Source organism: Felis catus, chromosome A2 (assembly GCF_018350175.1).
Source record: "Felis catus isolate Fca126 chromosome A2, F.catus_Fca126_mat1.0, whole genome shotgun sequence".
In the NCBI taxonomy this organism is placed as follows: domain Eukaryota; kingdom Metazoa; phylum Chordata; class Mammalia; order Carnivora; family Felidae; genus Felis; species Felis catus.
Window position 1 is genome coordinate 129,406,156 of NC_058369.1, and position 21,751 is coordinate 129,427,906.

Consider the following 21,751-nt stretch of genomic DNA (forward strand, 5'->3'; position numbering starts at 1 on the left):
TTGTGGTTTTGAGTTGCATTTCCCTGATGATGAGTGATGTTGAGCATCTTTTCATGTGTATGTTGGCCATCTATGTCTTCTTTGGGGAAAAGTTTGTTCATGTCTTCTGCCCATTTTTAATTGGAACATTTCTGTTTTTTGGTCTTGAGTTGTATCAGTGCTTTATATCTTTGGAATATTAACCCCTTTTCAGATATGTCAATTACAAATATCTTCTCCCATTCAGTAAGTTGTCTTTTGTTGATTGTTTCCTTTGCTGTGCAGAAGCTTTTTATTTTGATGTAGTCCTAATAGTTTATTTTTGCTTTCATTTCCCTTATCTCAGGAGACTTGTCTAGAAAAAATGTTGCTCTGGCCAATGTCAGAGAAGTTACTACCTGTAATCATTATTATGATTTCAGGTCTTTTATTTAGGTCTTTAGTCCATTTTGAGTTGATTTTTATGTATGGTGTAAGGAGGTGGCCCAGTTTCATTCTTTTGCATGTAACTGTCCAATTTCTCCAACACTACTTGTTGAAGAGACTTTTTCTCACTGCATATTATTGACTCCTTTGTCAAAGATTAAGTGACCACATAATAGGTTATTGACAGAATATTTTTTTAAAGATAAAAATACTTTCAAAGCATAAAAAAATAAAGCTATCATGGTGGGAGTTCCTAAGAACTTTCATGAGCACAAGAATCTTTGTTCTTGTCCCTGATATATCTCACCACCTAGAAGATTGTGTGGTATATAGTAGGTATTCAACAAATATTTGTGGAACACATGAATGCCTTACTTGTAATTACTAAACTGAAATACAATGTAGTTAAATAACTGTCTGTGGTCGTGCACCTAGTATAGAGTGGAGCTGGGATTCAAACACAGTAAAACCTTGGAATGTGAGTAACTTGTTCTGAGAGTGTTCTGCAAGAAAAACAAATACTTCTAATAAACTTTAACTTGACAAACAAGCAGTATCTTGCAATACAAGCAGTACATGATGCTGAATGTCACATGACCACAACTGAGCCAATGGTTCTTGAAATTTGCTTTGATATACAAGTGCTTTGGATTACAAGCATGTTTCTGGAATGAATTATGCTCACAAACCAAGGTTTTACTGTATTGACAGGCTTTTTAAGATTTTGTTTGTTTTCCAAAACTAAAGGAATTAAAACAACTGGTGTGTGATTTATTCACATTCCACCCAGGGGTGATACCCTGAGGGAAAGGAAAGAAAGGAGGTAATCCCATCAAATATCCTTGTCAACTAGAATTTAGGCTATACAGAGTCGTATAGAGTCATAATATTATTCAAGAGGGGGAGTCTGTGTCTGTTTAGTATTCCTAAAGGAATGCTCCTTGCAGGACTGCCTGCAGGGCACGTGAAGCCTTGGGCAAATATTTTCTGGGGATGTGGGGGTAGGAGCCTTGTTTATATAAATTCTTTGATTAAATAATATATTATAAAATTAATACATTGGGGTATAGTGATCTAATGAAAATTTAGAGTGATGTATAGAAAAATGGTACTTAAGTATTAGTTTATTTTCTGATCAGAGCCCATGATGATTCTTCATGGTGGCCAGGCAACATCTGTTTTTGTTGAGATTCAGGAACCATGTTCTTCATGTTCTTTATTTTTCTGGTTATACCATTGTGGAGAGTGCTGCATTATCCATTATGCCACCCATAAATAGGGACTTCAAGGGCGGTGTTAAAGGTTTTTCTGGTACTTTGTTGTTGATAACCACAAATACAAGACTTTCACAGAGTGTATAGAAAAATGTGAATGATATATTATTTCTGGTCTTTTTACGCTTACTGCTGGGAATTGTAGAGTGTAAGTATAGAAGAACACATATTTCAACTACATGTTCTTTTGAACTCTTCAGGCCTGATGTGTGGTATAGAGTCTGCAAAAAGGATAGGGTGCCCTGAATTGTGTGCCAGCACTATGGTACACAGGGTAAGGATCCCTCCCTCCACCATTCTGTGGTACTGAAGTTCAAAGGCAGAATCATGGTCAGGACACAGACAGTTGAGAACTGACAACATAGGCACAAACCAGTAGCTGAAGTCTGAGGGTCATTGCTAGATTTTCAGAAATCCATAGCTATCACCTTGCCCTATGTCTGACATGAATGATAGTCACACAAAATCATTGTGTAAGCACAGTTGTGGTGGCCAGATCTCATGATATTGAATAAAAGAAATATCATGCTGGCCAGTGGGAACAATCTGCTGGCTCCAGGAAGTCCCAGACACCGGAGGGGAACTTAAAAAAATCTATAGAAGACATTTCTAGCAAAAAGACCCAGAAAGGGTCTGGTCCTGGCCAAGTTCCAGGTCTTAGCCAGTCCCAGGCATTGGAGTGAGACAGAAGTTTTGATGTAAGTGTTTCTGGTGACCAGGATTCACGTAAGACCAGGTTTGACCTTAGGGTACCCTGCCTGAATGGTCAACTCCAGACAATTCTAGACACTATATGGAGACTTAGAATTTTCTAGTGAAGGGAATCCAAAACCCAGAGTCCTGTGAGGGACCTGTACTAGGGGAGGGGCTCTGCTTGGTAGGTCTGAGAGTGGGAGTTTACTGATAATGAATTATTTAATAAAATCTATGAGGCGGGGCTTCCTGGAAAATGTCATTTAAATGCTACAACTCTGGAATATTAAATTGAGATGTCTCACAATTAAAGCCTTCTTTATGATGTAAATATGGAACATATATGCTATATGAAGTAACTCTGTGGACTTCACTTGTAGAAATTTCATCTATTATTCCATGCCAATGTTTCACGTGGGACGATAGGACTAGGGGAACTATCCTTGATGTCCTAGGCATCTTTCTGCTTTGTCTGAATCTCATGTCTCTATCCTTGAAATTGTTAGTAAAATGGAACACCGGTAAGATCTCTGGTTCATTTAAGTCTGATTTGCCAGTCTGATTTTATATGTTGCTCAGATGGTGAATAGGGTTGATGTTTGGGGGTATTAACCATGAATTTTGTGTTAGATTACTTGCTTCCTCTTCTACTTAACTCAGAAATGTCAACTGTCTTTTCTTTCAGTGGGAGGTGAAAGGAAGATTGAAGAAGAGGTGTCTAGTTTGTTGTTTAAATTTTTTATTTGATATTGTATATATTGCAAAACGAGCACCACAATAAACCTAGTTAACATCCATAACCACATATAGTTACATGACATTTATTTCGTAACTGTAAATTTGTGACTTTTGACCTGCTTCATCTATTTTTTCCTACTTCCCAATCTCTGCCCCTGGCAACCACCAATCTGTCGCCTGTATCTTTAAGATTGACGATATTTGTTTTGTTTTGTTTTTGTTTTTTGTTTTAGATGGCACATACAAGTGAAATCATAAGGTATACAACTTTTCTGTCTGACTTAATTTAACATAATTCCCTCTCGATCTGTCCATACCATTACAAATGGCCAGATATCCTTCTTTCTTGTGGATGAATAATACTTCATTTTGTGCATGTGTATACATGGCTAGGTGGAAAACATATATATGCCACTTAAAAAAATTGAATATAGCTCACACACAATGTTACATTAGTTTCAAATATACAACCTAGTGATTTGACCAGTTTGTACGTTATGCTGTGTTCACCACCAGTATAGCTACCATCTGACCCATGTCATTCCTATTACAATATTATTACCTGAATTCGTTAGCTTTCCTTTTTAGTCCTTTGACTTACTTATTCTATGACTGGAGCCCTTTATCCCCTCTATCCTTGAACTGTTTTGCCCAACCCTCTCCCCTCTGGCATCCATCAGTTTGTTCTCTGTATTTTTTGTGCATCTGTGTGTTTTGTGCTTTTTTTTTTTTTTAAAGATTTGATTTATTAATAGAATCATGTTGTATTTGTCTTAGTCTGACTTATTTAAATTAGCATAATATCCTTTAGGTCCATCTTTGTTGTCTCAAATGGCATAATATCATTGTTTTTTTATGAGTTTGTAATACTCCATTATGTATATACCAAATTTTCTTTATTCATTCATCTACTAATGGACCCTTAGGTTGCTTCCATGTCTTGGCTATTGTAAATAATGCTGCAATAAACATAGGGTGCATGTATCGTTCTGAGTTAGTGTTTTCATTTTGCTTGGGTAAATACCTAATGGGGGAATTACTGGATCATATGGTATTTCTACTTTTAATTTTTTGAAGAAATTCCAGATTCTCTTCTACAATGGATGTACCAGTTTACATTCCCACTAACAGTACATGATGGTTCTTTTTCTTCCAATCCTTGCCAATATGTATTTATTGTCTTTTCAGTTTAGCCATTCTGACAAGTGTGAGGTGACATTTTATTATAGTTTTGATTTGCATTTCCCTGATGAGTGATGTTGAGCATCATTTCATGTATCTGTTAGCCATCTGTATGTCCTCTTTGGAAAATTGTCTATTCAGGTCCTCTGCCCATTTTTTAATAAGATGGTCTTTTTGGTGTTGAGTTGTATCAGTTCTTTATATATTTGGGATATTAACCCCTCATTGGATATATGATTTGCAAATATCTTCTCCCATTTATTAGAGTGTCCTGTATTTTTGTTGTTTCCTTTGCTCTGCAGAGGCTTTGTATTTTGATGTTGTTCCAAAGTTTGTTTTTGCTTAATTTTCCCTTGTCTTAGAAGACATATCAAAAAAAATATTGCTATGGCTGATGTCAGAGAAATTACTGCCCGTACTCTATTCTAGGATTTTTTGGAGTCCAGGTATCACATTTAGGTCTTTAATCCACTTGGAGTTTATTTTTGTATGTGGTGTTAGAAAGTAGTCCAGTTTCATTCTTTTGTATGTAGCTGTCCAGTTTCCCCAGCACCATTTATCAAAAGACTGTCTTTTCCCCCATTGTAAATTCTTGCTTCCATTATCATAAATTAATTGATTATATAATGTAGGTTTATTTCTGGAATCTCTGTTCTCTTCCATTGATCTATACATGTCTGCTTTTGTGCCAGTACCATGCTGTTTTGATTACCATAACTTCATAGTGTATCTTGAAATCTGTAATTGTGGTATTTCCACCTTTGTTCTTTCTCAGGATTGATTGGTTTGGCTCTTCGGGGTCTTCTGTGGTTCCATACAAATTTTAATATTATTTGTTCTAATTTTATTGAAAATGCTGTTGATATTTTGATAAGGATTGCAATTAATCAGTAGGTTGCTTTTGGTAAAATGGGCATTTTGACAATAATAATTCTTATAACCCATGAGCATGAAATATCTTTCCATTTGCGTCATCTTCAATTTCTTTCATCAGTGTTTTATGGTTTTTAGAGTATGAGTTTTTCACCTGTGGGTAAGTTTATTTCTAGGTATTATTTTTGGTACAATCATAAACAGTGTTCTTAAAATTTCTCTTTCTGTGACTTCATTGTTAGTATATAGAAACGTTACTGATTCATGGGTATTAATTTTGTACCCTGCCACTTTACTGAATTTGTTTATTCTAGTGTTTTTTTGGTGGAGTCGTCAGGATTTTCTGTGTATACTATTATATTGTCTATAAAAAGTGACAGTTTCACTTCTTCTTTACTTATGGATACCACTTCTTTCTTTTTATGGCCTGATTGTTGTGGCTAGGGTGTCCAGTTCTGTGTTGAAAACTTGTGGCTATTGTCGACCTCCTTGTCTTGTTCCTCACCTTAGAGGAAATGCTTTCAGTTTTTCACCTTTGGGAATGATATTAGCTGTGTTTTCACATATTGCCTTTATTATATTGAGGTATATTCCCTCTAGCTCCATTTTGTTGAGAGCTCTTAGCATGAATGGATGTTGAATCTTGTAAAATGCTTTTTCTACAATTATTATGATGATCACATTATTTTTATCCTTCATATTTTTGATGGGGCGTATGACATTGATTTATTTGCAAATACTGAATCATTCTTGCATCCTGGGAATAAAGCCCACCTGATTGTGAAGAATGATCTTCTAAATGTATTTTTGTATGTAGTTTGATAAAATTTTGTTGAGGATTTTTGCGTCTATGTTCATCAAAGATATTGGCCTATAGTTTTTTTTGAGTGGTGTCTTTGTCTGATTTTGGTATCAGGATAATGCTGGCCTTGAAAAATGTATTTGGAAGCTTTCCTTTTCTTCAATTTTTTGGATAGTTTGAGAAGAATAGATATTAACTCTTACCTAAATGTCTGGGAGAATTCACCTGTGAATCCATTTGGTTTTGTATTTTTACTTTTTGATAGTTTTTTGATTACCTGTTGAATTTTGTTACTTGTAACTTGTTCAGACTTTCTGTTTCTTCCTGGTTAAGTTTGGAAGATTGTATGTTTCTAGGAATCTATCCATTTCTTTTATGTTGTCCAGTTTATTGGCATCTAATTTTTCATAGTATTCTCTTGCAATTTTTTGTATTTCTTTGGTGTCAGTTGTTATTTCTCTCATTTCTGTTTTTATTTGAGTGCTTTCTCTTTTTTTCTTGATGAGTCTGGCTAAGGGTTTATACATTTTGTTTATCTTTTTAAATAATCAGCTCTTGGTTTCTTTCTTTTTTTTTTTTTTTTTTTTTTTTTTTTTTGTCTCTATGGCATACTCTAATCTTTATTATTTCCTTTCTTCTACTTACTTTGGGTTTTACCTGTTCTTTTTCTAGTTCCTTTAGGTGTAAGCTAAAATTGTTTGAGTGTTTTCTTTCCTGAGGTAGTCTTATATTGCTATATACTTCCCTCTTAGAACTGCTTTTGCTGTGTCCCAAAGATTTTAGACCATTATGTTTTCATTTTCTTTTGTCTTTGTGTATTTTTAAATTTCTTCTGTAATTGCTTCATTGATCCATTGGTTGTTAAGTATCATGTTGTTTAGTCTCCACATGTTTCTATTTTTTTATACAGTTTTTTTTTTCTTGTGATTTATTTCTAGTTTCATTCCATTGTAGTTGGAAAAGAGGCATAGTATAACTTCAATCTTCTCAAGTTTATTGGGGCTCCTTTTAATGGCTTAATATGTGCTATATTCTGAAGAATGTCCCATGTGCACTTTAAAATAATTTGTATTCTGTTGTTTTGGGATGAAATGTTCTGTATGTATCTGTTATGTCTCTCTGGACCAATGTGTAATTCAGAGGACATTGCTACTGATTTTCTGTCTGGAGGATCTATGCATTGATGTAAGGGGAATTTTAAATTCCCCTCCTATTATCAGTTTCTCTCTTTATATGTGCTTTATGTATTTAGGTGCGCTCCAGTGTTGGATATGTAGAAATTTACAATTGTTATATCCTCTTGTAGGACTGATCCCTTTATAATTATGTAATGTCCTTTGTCTCTTGTTACAGTCTTTGTCTTAACATCTATTTTTCTTCTTTAAAAATTTTTTTTTAATGTTTATTTAATTTTGAGAGAGAGACAGAACACAAGTTGGGGAGGGGCAGAGAGAGAGGGAGACACAGAATCTGAAGCAGGCTCTAGGCTCTGAGCTGTCACCACAGAGCCCAACGTGGGGCTTGAACCCATGAACTGCAAGATCATGACCTCAGCCAAATTCGGACACTTACCCAACTGAGCCGCCTAGGCGCCCCTTAATGTCTATTTTTCTGATAAAAGTATTACTACCCTGGCCTTTTTTTTTTTGACTTATATTTGCATGTTGTAGTTTTCCTATTCCTTCACTTGCAATTTGTATGTTGCTTAGGTGTGAGATGAGTCTCTTGTAGGCCATATGTAGATTTTTTTTTTAATTTATCCATTTGCTATTCTGTGTCTTTTGACTGGAGCATTTAAGGCCTTTACACTTAAAGCAATTATCAGGAGGCTTATACTTATTGCCATTTTAAAAACTTGTTTTCTAGTTGTTTTTGTGGTTTATTCCTTCTTGCTCTCTATCTTTGTGACAACTAAATATGTTTAGTGTTTGGTTTGGTTTTTCTTTCTCTCCATTTTTTTGAGTATCATAGCTTTTGGGTTTGTGGTTACCATAAGGTTCATATATAAAATCCTAAGTAAATAGTAGTAGTCCATATTATTTGATGGTCATTTAAATTCAAACGCATTCTAAAGAAAAAAAGAGAGAAAATTTTCTTTCTTTTCTTTTTCTCCTTCTCTTCCCTTTTGGTCCCTTCACATTTTATGGATATGTTGTCATATTGTACATGTTTATTCATATTTTTCTTGTATCCAATTGTGACCATTTCTTTTACCCTTGAAAAAGTTATTTTTTTAAAGTTTACTTATTTTGAGAGAGAGAGAAAGAGACAGTTGCAAGTATGCAAGGACATGGACAGAGAGAGAAGGAGAGATTGAGTCCCAGGCAGGCTCCATGCTGTCAGTGCAGAGTCCAACACAAGGCTCAATCTCAACAACCATGAGGTCATGCATGCCCTGAGCCAATCAAGATTTGGCTGCTTAACTGACTGAGCCAAACAGGGGCCCATGAAAAAAGTCCTTTTAACATTTCTTGTAAGGCTGGTTTAGGAGCAATAAACTCTTTTATCTTTTGTTTCTCTAGGGAACTCTTTATGTCTCTTTGAAATAACAATAGTAATCTTGCTAGATAGAGTATTATTGGGTGTAGGGTGTTTTTTTTTTCCTTTCAGCTTTTTGATAAATATATCATGCCTCTTGTTTCTGGCCTGCAAAGTTTCTGCTGAAAAATCTGCTGAAAGCTTCATAAGTTGTCCCTTGAGGGTAACTTTCTGTTTCTCTCCTGCTTTTAAGATTCTTTACCTTTAATCTTTGGCATTTTAATTATTACATGCCATGGTGTGAACCTCTTTGGTTTATCTTATTTGGAACTCTCTGTGCTTCTTATACTTACATATCTATTTCCTTCCCTAGGTTGGGGAAGTTTCAGTTATTTCTTCAAATATGTTTTCTATCCCTTTCTCTCTTCTTCTGGGACCCCCATAATGCAAATGTTTGTTTGCATGATGTTGTCTATGAGATCTGTTAATCCATCCTCGTTAAAAAAAAAATTCTTTTCTCTTTTTGCTCTTCCAATTGGGTGCTTTCCATTATCTTGTCTTCCAGATTGTTGATCCACTCTTCTGTGTCCACTAATCTACTCTTTATTTCCTCTAGTGTGTTTATTTCAATTATTGTATTCTTCAACTTTGATTGGTTCTTTTCAGTATTCTGTCTCTTCATTGAAGGTCTCACTGAGTTCTTCCACTCTTCTCTCCAGCCCCATGAGTATCTTTACGATTATTACTTTAAATTCTTTATCAGACATATTGCTTATCTGTTTCATTTAGTTCTTTTTGTGAGTTTTTTCCTTGTTCTTTTGAAGCATATTCCTGTCTCCCCATTTTGCTTGACTTTCTGTGTTTGTTTCTATGGAATAGGTGAAATGGCTACTTCTACTAAACTTGAAGTAGTGGTTTTGTGTATGGTGTCCTATATGCAGACAGAATGCTGGTTGGATAGAGCTATGGCTGTATATGCTTGTAACTCTATTAAACAGCAATGTATCTCCATCTCTCTTGCTGTTCTCTTGCCATTATCTCTATCTGATTGTTGAGTAGCTGTTCAGTCAGCCATCAATTCATCTTCAGGAGGAATTGCTCTGTTAATAGTTATAATTTAGTGTGTTCTGTGGAGGAAGTGGGTTCAGAGTCTTCCTATGTTGCTATCTTGAACTGGAATTCCAGCTATGCCACATTTGCCTTATTCATTCATCCATCCATGGACACTTAGGTTGTTTCCTTATCTTGGCTATTGCAAATAATTCTGCAGTGAACATGGGGGTGCATCATCTTTTTGTTAGTGCTTTCATTTTCTTCAGATAAATGCACAGAAGTGGAATTGCTGGATCATATGGTAGTTATATTTTTAATGTTTTGAGAAATCTCCATAATTTCTCTAGTGGTTGTACCAATATATATTCTACCAGTAGGGCACAAGGCTTCCCTTTCCTCCACATCCTCACCAACACTTGGTAGATTTTTTTCTTTTTTCAGACTAACCATTCTAATAGTTGTGAGGTGATAGCTTAGTGTGGTTTTGATTTGCTTTTCTGATGATTAGTGATACTGAACATAATTTCATGTACCTGTTGTCTATCTGTATGTCTTTGAAAAAATGTCTATTCATGTCCTCTGCTCATTTTTAAATAAGATTTTTTTTGCTGTTGTATGAGTTTTTAATATATTTCACATACTAATTCTTTATCAGATACATGATTTGCAAATCTGTTCTCTCATTCAGTAGGCTTTCTTTTTAGTTTGTTTATGGTTTCTTTTGCTATGCAGAAGCTTTGTAGTTTGACATAGCCCCTCTTATTTATTTTTTTCTTTTGTTACCTTTGCTTCCAAGAAATCAGTGCCACAACCAGTGTCAAGGAGATCACCACCTATTTTTTTCTATGTTTTATGGTTTCAAGCCTTACATTCAAGTCTTCAGTCCATTTGATATATTTTTGCGTACAGTGTAAGACAGTGGTCTACTTTTATTCTTCTGCATTTGTATGCCTAATTTTCGCAGTACCATTTCCTTTCCCCATTGTACATTCTTAGATATTTGTCATAAATTCGTTTCCCATACATGCATGAGTTTATTTCTGGACTCTTTATTCTATTGATTTATATGTCTGGTTTTATGCCAATACCATACTATTTAGGTTACTATAGCAATGTAATGTAGTTTGAAATCAGAGTGTGATGCCTGCAGCTTTGTTCTTTCTCAGGATTGCTTTGGCTATTTGAGGTAAGAGGTGTCCAGTTTGTAAATTCAGTATTTTCAGAGATACATGCTATTTCTATTTATATGGCAAGCTGGCACATACATTTAGAAACAATTATCAATGGTCTTTGTTAAGAATAGAGACAAAAGTGGGGCGCCTGGGTGGCGCAGTCGGTTAAGCGTCCGACTTCAGCCAGGTCACGATGTCGCGGTCCGTGAGTTCGAGCCCCGCGTCAGGCTCTGGGCTGATGGCTCGGAGCCTGGAGCCTGTTTCCGATTCTGTGTCTCCCTCTCTCTCTGCCCCTCCCCCGTTCATGCTCCGTTCATGCTCTGTCTCTCTCTGTCCCCCCCACCAAAAAAAAAAAAAAGTTGAAAAAAAGAATAGAGACAAAGGATGTGTAATTCAAAGCATGCATCACGCTATCAAAATAAGCTATGTATTCCTTCTATCCTAACTCTTGCTATGTAAAAAAAAAATTATGACAACAAAGCCCCACATGTTATAAATATTTTTTTGTGACTACACATTTCAACAAGTTATCTCAACAGCGGTGTTTATTTGTATCCATAAAGTATAGCCAGAATCTGAATTTCTCTGAGTTAGTGACTTCAAAAAGTCAAGGTAATCATTTTTGGACACTTGTACAAACTAAAAGTGGTAAGGTATCTTTTTGAATCCTATAGAATAACTTACTAGTTAGGCTTAACTGATGTATAGTGTCCATGTTGGAGAGCTGGCCTGAACAATATTTATTAACCATTATAATTTAATGCTATTTGCCGTAAATTTATTGAAAAATTACCATATGCTAGGCATTGTTCCAAGAGCTTTCTGCTGAATATCTCCGTATATCTTCCCAACAACACCTGAGGGTAAATACTATTATCCCCACTTTACAGATTAAAACAGGTACAAGGAAAATATGTAACTTAGCCATGGTTACATAATTGGTAATTGATGTGAGTCAAATAGTTCAGATTGATTTCAACCTGGAACCAAACTTGAAGATCAGAATGGATGTGAAATCTCAGAAGTAATAGGTCTTTAATTTAGATAACTTCTCACTAGCTATTTATATCTGGGTCCTAAGCTGAAAGACTGGGTCCCCAAATCCAGAAATGCTAGAAGCATGCAACCAGGTCATTCTCCTTAGCTGTTCATTTTAGGGATATTCAACTAATTATACACACACACACACACACACACACACACACACACACACACACCTACACATATATATATTTTTTTCTTTCAGGCATAATATTCACAGGTTCACACTATATTTTGAACAATAATTTAGAAGGGAGATATGATGGAGCAGTAGGTGGTTGTATTGAGTTGATGAGTTTTGTCTTCCTCTATCATTAATTGGTCAGTCATACTTTATTAACAAATACTTATATGATGTAGGAAGTTTTTGATATTTGGTGGAAAATATGATACTATCCTAACCATTATACATTTAAAATAAAGAGAAATAGTTAAGTATGAGAGGGAGGTTGGGTGCCTGGGTGGCTCAGGCAGTTAAGCGTACAGCTTCAGCTCAGGTCATGATCTCACGGTTCATGGGTTTGAGCCCTGCATTGGGCTCTGTGCAGACAGAGCAGAGCCTGGAGCCTGCTTCACATTCTGTGTCTCCTTCTCTCTCTACCCCTCCCCCATTACACACTCTCTCTCTCAAAAATAAAATAAAAACATAAAAAAAATTTTAAAAATTATGAGAGGGAAGCATATGGATTACTTTCATTATAATTATATAAACCACATTAATAAAATGTGATTGATGTGTGCAAATCTGTGCAGTGTTTAATGTATATATCTCAATGAGTTTGGAATTATCATCACTATAGAATTATTACCACCATCAAGACCATAACATATCCACCACCTCCCACAGTTTCCCCCAAACCCTACTATTATTGTTTTTTATTTTTGTGATATGGACACTTCACATAAGATTTATCATCCTAGCAACTTTTAACTTCACAGTATAGAATTGTTAACTATAGGCACTATGCAATATAGTAGATCTTTAGTCCTTACTTATCTTACGTAGTTGAAATTTTATACACTTTGGCCATCATCTCCCCGTTTCCACTTCTCCTAAATAACCACTATTCTACTCTCTGCTTCTATGAGTTTGGCTATTTTAGACTCACATGTAAGTGAAATTACAGAGTATTCGTCCTTCTGTCTTAGCTTATTTAACTTGGCATAATGTCCTTCAGATCCATCCATATTGTTGTTAATGGTAGAATTTTCTCCTTTTTCAGGGCTGAATAACATTCCATTGTGTGCATATACTATATTTTCTTTATTTAGTTATCCATCAGTGGGCACATAGGTTGTTTTCATGTTGTGGCTATTATGAATGGTGCTGAAAGGAACTTGGGAGTGCAGACATTCTGACTTGAATTGTTTGGATAAATTCTTTAGAAGTAAGACTTCTGGATCATAAGATAGTTCTATGAATATTTTTTTTTCAAGGAATCTCCATACTGTTTTCCATAATGACCATACCAATTTACATTGCCACCAACAATGTACCCAAATTCTGTTTTCTCCACATCTTCACCAACATTTATAGATTGTCTTTTCAATAGTGGCCATCCTAACAAGTGTAAGGGGATATCTCATTGTGGTTTCAGTTTGCATTTGCCTGGTGATTAATCATAAATTTGACCATACATCTTAGCGAACATTTAGCTATTACAACAGTATAAAAATATACATTATTTTAAGTAATGATCATTAAAAGTGACCATAAAACTAAATACTAAAGTATAAGGTTGTAATGTATATGTTACACAAGTAAATGTATAATATGTGAACTACAAATAATACAAAGATTTTGTCTTTAATCCCTTCTAAATACTGTGTCTTTATTTATTCAAACGCAGAAGCAGTTTCCCATCAGTTTATAGTGGGTGGATGCTTTGCATTACATTTTAAATGTTGCTCTGGAAACAGGCAATTAGTTATAAACCAGGCCTGCCATTGTCATTTATTGATGAAGAAACACTGATACTGAGTTCCTTCTTTTGTAAATTTGAGATAAGCTGTCCTCCCAAAGACATCAAGATAAGAAGAATCAATGAACATTGTCATTTTGACAGGCCGTACTCTCCTGTTAGTTTACACATCTGCTCAAGGAGAGAAAACTATCAGATACTTGTGCTGATAATGATAAACAAGAGAGGGAGTCTTGGGTTGGTATCTGAGGACAACCTGTCAAGGCTGAGTGGAAACACAGTCATTCTGTTCTAATGAATGTCATTGTCCTACAGGGGGAGCCATGATGACAGTTGATCCCTCCCTGCCGTTTGAAGTCCTTGCTAATGACCTACCTGTAATTTTCAGACCCATCAACAAGGATCCTACATGCTTTCTCAGGCCAGCAAGGTACTGTGAACTGTTTGCATATATGTGTTTTCAGGACATTATTCCTGTTTTGAAGTCACTCTGTTCTGTTGGAGTAGGAACATCAAGGACAATTCAGTTTAGATGATATGGAAAAAGGACTGCTTCATCTTAGAAGTTGAGAAAAAGTGACAGTTTTTACTATAGATACTGAAAAAAGCTTGGAGGAAGGAGAGAAGTATTATAATAAATATCACTTAATTAACTATAAATCTATATCCAGCATGATTTCAGCCTTTACCAGTACCCATGAAGGCCACCTCATGGCCTCAGTCTCATAAAATACCTCTGTTATTTCTGACTCTTTCTTTTTAGGAAGTCCGCTCTAAGATTGGATGAAAAGCAAACATCACTCTATTCTCTTTTTTCTTAACTCTTCTCCCCTTCTTATATCAGAAAAAATATCTAATATTTTTTATTATTACATTAAACAAATACAGACTCAGTCATCAGAACCAATGTGTTTGAACCAAAGGAAGGGATTGTTCTTAAGTCTGATTTTTCTTACTCTTTTTTTTTTATGTTTAGTTTTGAGAGAGAGGGTATGAGTTGGGGAGGGACAGAGAAATAAGGGGTCAGAGGATCTGAAGTGGGACCCATGAGGACTCCAACTCACAAATCACAAGATCGTGACCTGAGCCCAAGTTGGCTGCTGAACTGACTGAGCCACCCAGGTGCCCCTGATTTTTATTATTCATAAAGAAAAGATAATTTTAATAAATATAAGTTAAAGCCAATAAATGAAGCATAAATATTAACCCAGACATTATTATAAGGGAATTTTAGGCAAATCACCAACTATTTTTACTTATGTGAAATAAAGAGCTAGATGGAAAGGAAGAATTAGAATAAATAAAGAATAAAAAGATCACATAATTATTTGAGACTTTTCCCAGGAAAACAGAAATATTGGTATATTTAACTTGAAAATAACCTATATTTTCCACTTTTAAGCCTATGTAAAAAGACGTGATAGGATAAAGTAGTAAGTGAAAGTGCCTTGCCCAGATTCTGAAACTTAGCGCTAAATAAATGTTGATATATGAATGGTGGTCTCTGATTTCTATTTTTCTAAAGATAAAAATTTATGATATGTGTATGTGTATGATTTGTCTTTTATTACTATTCTTAGAGTGTTATAGAACAAAAATGACAAGGATATTGAAAACCCAAAAGTATTTTCATATGGTTTTTGTAAGGTAATAAGGATGGTTGTATCATCAGTAGAACTAATGGCATCCACGCCATTTGTGAATACTAATTCCATATTGATCTTGTCACAATCAATTTTGAATGCTATAACCTGCTGGGCTTAGTTAGTATAGACATGGCCAATGGAGTGTAAAGTCTTTGAGAATTTGATATAAGGCTAAAGAAAGGCATGCCAAAAAGATCTACAGTATAAGTGTGCTGAAGTTACTTTTGTTCTTTTACATTATTCCCCTCTCACTTGTGTTAATTCTGTTCAGGGGCAAAACATGATATAAAGGAGTAGCCAAGAATTTGTTTTCATGGTGTTTTGGGAAATTACTAAAGTGATTTATTATTTCAACCAACAAACCTCACTACATGGGTCCATTAAAGATGTGTTTTGTACAAAGATTTAAGTTCATAAAAAATAAAAAAAATCATTCTGAAAAGAATGACGCCAATATGTCTTTTTCCTTCAGATTATTAATATAAATTGATTTATGGTTTTCTGAACCTGGAATTTACTTGGCTTTAATTCATTTTTAATAACATAAAGGAAGAAGACAGCTCTTGCTAAATTATTCTTCCTGTTGTTTAATAAGAGTGAGCACTGCACTACGTTATGGCTCCTGAAAATCCATTAGTCTATTGTGAAATATATAATTATAGACTATTATGAAAATAAGAAATTTTTATTACACATATGCATTTGACAGCCTGCAATTAGTTTAGACTCTCTAATTAACATATGTTTTACTTAATGGTGAGTGATTAGGGATTATCATTTAATTATGGATAATTTCAAATACTCAACTGTCTATTTTTTTGTGAATCTTACAAATAAAAATAAGCATTTGTCAAGAGCAAGAAGAGTGTGCTTTTCAGTTTTGTTTTTGTCCAGTACCAAGAATTATTATGAAATAAGTAGTAATAAAATAGCTTTCCTCTGAGTAAATTGCTGAATATTTTTGCGATATATATCCTATCACATTTATGAATGCTGCTGTTCTTTTATATGAGTTATTCATGAGTAACTTTGCACATAAAGAAGAATCAATAGCACAGAGAACTATAGAAGTGGTTGTGATTTGCATTAATTGAATACCATTTTTTTTTCCTGAGTAGTTGTTCTAAACACTTGGATTTCATCAATCTACCCTAATTAGAATAATGTTTTTGTATAATCAGGTTACAGACAAATTATACTTTTTAATGTAATAGTACCTGATCATCTTTGAATAGTTCTTTTGTTTTTGTGTAATGTTTTATTAACTCAATAAGTTTTTCCACTTGGTGGTTTTGCTATACTTCACAGATAAATTTCTATGTTTAGAAAAATGTATAAATAGGAAAAACATGAAGCATAAGAATCCACTTCTTCCTCTTATATACCAAATAATACTCCCATCAAAATACAAGTATTTTGAAATGTTCTTGATTATTTGCACTTTCTATAAATCTAGAGTTAGTGTGATCATTTGATATTGCTAAAACCAGAATATCTTTATTGAGGTTTATAAGCAAGGGAAAGATATTTAGTAATTTCTTGTTAATATCCGCCTTGGTATTTAGGGTTTAGTTTGCATTTTTGACAGAATACATAGCTTAAAAAAAACAAACAAACCCACATATTACAAAATATAAGTAGAGACTATAATTAAGTTTGAGCTGTGTAGATGTTTGCTCTAAGTAACTAATGCCCTAAAGCAGATTTTTAAAAAGTGAGGGTGAGGAGTGAGAATGATCTAACATGGTTGTGTTTGAAATATAAGTGGTCAAGATAACTGTTGCTTCACTGTTTTGAAAAAAACCTCAATGAGAATGCTAGGTGAATGGCATGTACTGAGTAACTCATTGGGGTGGGCAGAGTAATGGCCCCAGAGATGTCCATACCCTAAGCCTGGAACCTGTGAATATGTTACTTTTTAGGTAAGGAACTTTGCAGATGTGATTAAGTTAAGGTACCATGAGATGAGGTGATTATCCTGGATTTTGATGGTAGGTCCAATGAAATCACAAGTGTCTTTATAAATGGAGGAGGGAGGCAGAAGGGTCAGAGGGAGATGTGACTAAAGAAAAGTAGTCAAGAGATAGGTGTGGTTCCTTTGAAGATTTCTAGGAGCAATGGAATGTGGGTTGTTTCTAGGTGCTGGAAAATGTAAGAAAATAGATTTAGCCCAGAACCTCCAAAAAGGAATGCAGCTCAGCCAAAACCTTTGATTTTAGCCCTGAAAAACCCAGGTTAAACTTTTAACCTACTCACATATGTTTTTCTACTAGGTAAGATAGAACCATGAGATACTAAGTTGGTGTCATTTCAAGCCACCAGGTTTGTGGTAATTCTTATAGCACCAATAGAAAACTAATAAACATTAGCTACAACTTCAATATTATGACAACTACTAATCATAAAACATCTAATATTGACCTCTTACTATGTTTCTCCAGCATACGAATTTTGCAAAATAATTATCTAATTTAAAGCTCACAAGAAATTTGTTAGCTCCACTTGAAAGACTGAGGCTTCAGTTAAAATGTATGTAAGCAGGTCTACATAAGCATCCAGCAAGTCTGACTTTAGCAAATTCTCTCTAGATGACTTTCTATGCACTTCCTTTCTAGTTAATAACAGATTAAACAGAATCTTATTTTGGTTCAGTTCTGGTTATGGAAAGTCTTTCTAAAAGGTGTCTAAGTTTAATATTTAAACTTAGTAAAATATAATATAAATTATTTTTTGTAAGTATCTTGCCGTACCTCAAATTAGAATTCAAACCACCAATTCTTAGTAGAAATGCTGGGGGACAAATGTCAGACCTGGGTCAATTTTAAACAGATTCTAGGATGATGATGAGTCTCAAGCCTCCACAAATCACCCTTTTCTTATCTCAGTCAAATAAAACAAAATGTGTCTCTTAATCAAATTTTATATAGTTGAGATTTCTATCATCCAAGACTCTAGATATGGTGACTGAGGTAAAGAGGTTTTCTTTTTATTTCCTACTTGACTCCATCCACCTGCTTTTATCCTCTTGTTAATTTTTAAAGTTTATAATCTATAACATATTTGAGAATAAATCCATATTATATTTAAAATATACCAGGTATAGTATATTTCTAGTGAACTTGTCTGCATAGGAATTTTTCCTTAATTCCCCCTATGTTTTTTTTCTAAAATCTTTACATTTTAATCCTATTAGAGTTTTCTATTTTTGCCTGCTTATTTGCCTTCTGAATCTGAGGAATCAAATCCACATGCTTTTCCTAAGTAGGTCTTCTTTTCTTGGTTTATATTTTGTATAATTGTGGACTGAAATTATTTTTGTTAGACTCATTTCTCATTTACTTGACACCTTTTAATATGTTACTATCCCTACCTTTTTTTTCCCCATTTAGATGGTATTTGATGATGATGGGTATTGCAGTAGAAATTGTATACAAGATAAAAAGGAATGCATTTTGATGACAGTTTCTATGCACAAGGCAGGTTATTAAGGCTTGTCCATCTTGGCTGAAATCTTCATCCATGGAGCTAAGGGGGTTACTTCCTGATGCTCATGGGAAAAAACGAACAATAAAGCAACCAATTGCAAATGCCATTCTTTGGAGCTGTGTAATTACACTGATAACAATCATGATTATTGTGGGGGAGTCAGAAGACCCACAGTTTATCATCAGTCACATCTCCAATGCTGATAGATACAGAGAGTTCTTTAAAACTTTTACATAATTCCTCCACATCCTATAAGCACTCTTATAAACGTATAACCAAGTTTGTAAGAGAAAGAATTAAGAAGAAGGCCAGGCCAAAAACCAAATCCTCAAAGAGAACAAAACATTTACAGATATTTTCAGAATTTGAACCCAAATTTCTCGGTGGAATTCTGGCCACAATAAATTAATTACTAGTTCTCGAAGTGTGGTCCCCAAACCAGCAACATTACTATCACCTGGGAACTTGGAGTCAAACTCTGGTGAAGAGGTCCAGGAATCTGCGTTTTTGCATACCCTCTAGGTGACAGTGTTGCATGCTAATGTCTGAGAACCAGTGGAGTAGATCCTGGGAAAGCCAGGATCAGAGTCTAGTTTAAGCAATTTTTATGATGCTTCCTTCTCTACAGACTGTCCCCCAGCTACCTGTTACCCTTCAGAAAGTAGTTACCTCCCAGGGCAGAGAAGCAGTCACAGAATATGCAAAACAAAACCAAAACCAAAAGCTTAAACTATTAAAGAAAATAATAAGGTGTTAATAAGAAAAACCACATATGGGGCGCCTGGGTGGCGCAGTCGGTTAAGCGCCCGACTTCAGCCAGGTCACGATCTCGCGGTCCGGGAGTTCGAGCCCCGCGTCGGGCTCTGGGCTGATGGCTCAGAGCCTGGAGCCTGTTTCCGATTCTGTGTCTCCCTCTCTCTCTGCCCCTCCCCCGTTCATGCTCTGTCTCTCTCTGTCCCAAAAATAAATAAACGTTGAAAAAAAAAATCTTTAAAAAAAAAGAAAAACCACATAGGCGGAAACACTTTTAACTTCTTTTCGCATTGAGAACTCTTCTCCTGAAAACAATGAGCCAAAGCAGTCCTCAGAGCTGGGCCAGCTACACACATGATGTGATCAAGTTGCTGTTTTATAACATGTACTAAAATATCAGAGAAATTAGAAAAGCTGTCAATTAACTCAGGTTTCCACAGATGACTGGTCTCACTCCTAAGAAAATTATCACCTTTGAGTGAACAATCCCCCTTACTGTTGCCAATTTATCTTTAAGAAGTATTTTCATGGCTGTCTACACAGGCTGCACCGTGCAAAGAGTACAAACTACCAAACCCAGCTACTTCATGGTTGCAGACAGCTAACAATTTGAAACTGAATAATGCACAATGTGTGCTGTTTACTAGGAATGCATACGTTTTTATTAATTTAATACTTTTATTATGCCCCTTAAGTTTTCTGGTTCAGAGCACTGCAGTTTGATGACAGTTAACATATTTAAAATTCTATGTTATATTCATCTAAATCCCTTATTTCAAATTTAAATAGAGGTGTACAACTTTTATTAATAAAAATATATTATTTACATATAAATAAAAATACATATTATTTATATGTAAATAAATAAATACCTGTGAAAAGAGAGTGAAATTCTTAGGTTTTCATGCTCATGAGCCTCCATTTATCCTTCTCTAGACTTCCTGTGAATATTCCTCCTCATGATGGAGTGAAAACAGACTTTCACAGCCTCTGGGGTGCAACTCTTGCATATAACTAATGATAAAATACGTGCGTCTTTGTTTGGTACTCAGTTTGGTGGAGGACTTTTTCAGATTTTCAAGAGTAATACTAGTGGAGGGACTCCCCTTTTTTGTGTAAAGTATTGCAGTAGCTTCCCCACTTGATCTCTCTTGTCCCATTTTTTCCCTTCTAATCCACTATACTACTAGCTAAATCTTTCTAAAACTTCTTAAATTTCAACTTTCATCAAAGTTTTCATTGCCTGTGGGCTAAATAATTTCTGTTTCATCTCTCGCTATAGCTAGATTTTGGAAAACATGGACATGGGTGTGTGTGCTCATGCCAGATCTGGTCCTGTACCAGGAAGGGTACAAAACCACATTGTCAACATGGCATATCTTCCTGAGTGTCATTTTTATTCTTAAAAGTAGTTTAAGTAATTTTATAGTCATAGTCACTTTTAAAATAAGGGTCTCTTATGCTTATATAGGAATGCTTTGAGCTCAATTTTCATTCTTCTGTAAAAATGTTTGAGAAGACCTACACTGTACTAACTTTACATTCTAGCCAGCCATGCTGACTTTGGCATTTTCTCACCTAAAGCTGTCTAGATTCTCCTTCTCTAGGTAGCCCCCCCCCCCCCCCCCCCCCCACTCACCAGTGACATTGCCTTATTCTCCTTCTTACCAGGAGGATTCACAATACTGTGCTGCCCAGGGGTAGGTGATTTGATGTAGAAAGTTTGCAGATTCCATAAACTACCCAAGCTAGCCAGATTTACTTAATTTGTGTGGATCAGCTTGATCTGACCATCTTGAACTAGCTACTGAACCAAGAGCTACCATTGTAGGGATGTTAGATATGCCTCCTAATTATGAAGATTCCTCTTCTTGATCATCACTGTAACAGGTTCCCAAACAAAACAGAAGTAAATTAAAAAAAAAAAACATATTTCCTAAAACACATAAGAACGTATTGAATATGCCTTTTTTGGGGGGTGGGAGCTAGTGTTTATAACTTTGGGTAAAGTCCCAAACCAATAACAAAGAGATACATTTATCCATATTTTATAGAAAGCACAAAATTGCTGCCAGATATTCCTTCCAGAGTCAAATGAGGGACAAATGGTTTTGAGAACCTGGCTCACAATACCATATAGCCTATAACCAGAGGATAAAACTAGAGAAATGTTGGCTAGAGGGATACATAAGAGTCATAAGTCCTTTCCTAGGAGGAGAGTGCTGTGTTGGGC

The 21,751-nt window shown here is 35.1% G+C and overlaps 1 long non-coding RNA gene across 3 annotated transcripts in view; it reads left to right on the plus strand.

The window, feature by feature from the left end:
* The first annotated feature begins 458 nt into the window (after positions 1-458).
* Positions 459-21,751, plus strand: part of LOC123384158 — a 224,279-nt gene continuing 202,986 nt past the window's right edge. The window contains exons 1-2 of one of the 3 annotated variants that reach the window (XR_006594874.1): positions 459-2,893; positions 13,949-14,063. This is a non-coding gene — a long non-coding RNA (uncharacterized LOC123384158). The remainder of the gene's footprint in view (positions 2,894-13,948; positions 14,064-21,751) is intronic. The other 2 variants (XR_006594873.1, XR_006594872.1) reach the window with 2 other exon arrangements.